The sequence below is a fragment of the Cucurbita moschata genome, unplaced genomic scaffold (genome assembly GCF_002738365.1).
Source record: "Cucurbita moschata cultivar Rifu unplaced genomic scaffold, Cmos_1.0 Cmo_Scf00156, whole genome shotgun sequence".
Lineage (NCBI taxonomy): Eukaryota > Viridiplantae > Streptophyta > Magnoliopsida > Cucurbitales > Cucurbitaceae > Cucurbita > Cucurbita moschata.
Window position 1 is genome coordinate 18,933 of NW_019268672.1, and position 2,202 is coordinate 21,134.

Below are 2,202 nucleotides of genomic sequence, written 5' to 3' on the forward strand. Positions count from 1 at the left end.
ATTCTTTTCCCCATTTTATTTTGTTTTTGTTTTTGTATTTTTAGTCACATTCTAAGATTCGAAGTCTAAATGTCAAAGTCGTGACATCATGAGACCTAAAACACGACTGAGAAAAAAAATTGTTAAATTCTTCTTGAAGAAAATGTAACTAAGTACAAAAGAACTGAGCTGAGCTTACTTTGCGTGTAGTCAAGCGAAGACCACCTCTATTTCTTTCTAGGACCCCATAATGACCTATCATCACCTTGATTTGTTAGATGCCTAGATGCCTCACCTCTATTGGTGGGATGACGTGTATGATTTGCTACCTAGATGGTTAGATCTACCACTGTGTACTATTGATATTACTTAGATTGGCCTTGATAGGAGTAGATGTCTAGAACACTGAGTCTTAGCGAAAATTAATTACTCAATTTTTCTTTTAAGTTTAAATTTTTTGAATTTTATTGAGGGCCTTAAAGAATAATTGGAAGCTAATGGAGAAGAGAAGGATCGTAGGAAAAATAGTGAAAAATGAGAAAGAATCAAAGTCAACCTTAGTGACAAAATTGTTATTTTGGCTGGCCTTTTCTAATGAGTAGTATGTGAGTTACTATAAACCGGATAGTGTAAGGGGGAAGAAAGGAAAAAAAAAAAATGTTGACTATCAGCTGCAAATTAGTTGAAATTGAAACCATTAAAATATGTGATAACAAAAGAATTGACGGTTGAGACGTATGAGATAGGAAACTCTCAATTATGGTCTAAGGGAAGGAATTTGCCTACCTATTCCGACTGAGGAGAACAGGCCAAATCAGCATATTTTTTTTGTTTTACGCCCCTCGCTTTTCTCATTTTTCAATTATTCAACCATTTCATTAATATGAAGTTCAACGTTAGTCAGATTAGTCAACATTTTTATGTTTGGATACAACAACAAGATGTTATTTAGAAAATAAGAGGAGAAGTTAGGGTTTGGAGGAAAATAGGAAATTGAAACTTGTGCAACAGTGATTTAGATACAAAAGTTTATCTTGGGAGAACAAACCTAGGTACTTGAATCACTCAAATCTATCCAGAAGGAGAAGTATGAGTTTTGATATTTTTACTTTGATTCGAGAGATTTTATAAGAGTTAGATACTAAAATTTTTATATGTTATCCTTAAAAAGATATTGTACACTTTTCATGGATAACATCGAGTCGAATTGGACAAGAAGTTAGAGTTCCGACGATCATCAAGAAACTATAAATGTATTTTAAAACGATTTTGGATGGATTAATTTCTCTTTGTATTACATTTTGTTGATTAGTTCAGCAGCAGATTGTTAGAGCAGAGAACATAAACAATTGGATCTCAAGTGTTGTTTTATTAATTCTAAGCATGACATTATATAGCCTTTACAAAATGATATAACCACAAATACCCTAAACTAGTTGAACCTAAAAATATCAGCCGACAAAAACTTAAAGTCCCAACTAATAGAACTAATTAGTCCAAAAGAATAGGACTCACCTTTTTGACAAGAATTAGTTTGAGTCTGAAATACCACATACACCAAGCTCTTTAGGCAGTTTCTGAAATGCTTCCAACTTGAGAGGCTTTGTCAACAAATCAACAAGTTGATCTTGAGTATCACAAAAACACTAAATTGACAGTGCCTTCTTTTGTAAGGTCTCTAAGAAAATAAAATTTCACGCTTATAGGCTTAGAACTGTTAAAATAAGACTCACTAATCTATGAAGTAATCTCACACACACTAAAGATAGAACGCTCCGATACCGCTTTGTGAAAGTATTACTTCTGTACTTGTGAAGGAGATGTCGAGAGGAGAAAGACAATGAGACAAAGAACACTGATTTTATCAAATACCTCCTCTATTGCTCTGTATTTCTCTGCTCTCTATTTTTTGCTATGTGACTTTACAGGAAAAATATTAGGTATTTATACGGTTAGAGAAACGCCTATAAACCCCTATACCATCATTCCCTAGAAAAGCCTCAGGGCCTTTTCATTCACCTGACTTTTTCAAATTAACTTTCCTAACAAATTAACTGCATTTGGCATTTTAATCTTATTTCAACAAAACTCATTGATAAACTTTAATGCTCTTACCATTTGTCATGTCATATCAATCATCTTGTATTTGTCGAAAAATACTTTCAGTAACGGTTTTGTAAAGATTTCCACAACTTGATCCTGACTTGCCACATGTAGCAATTC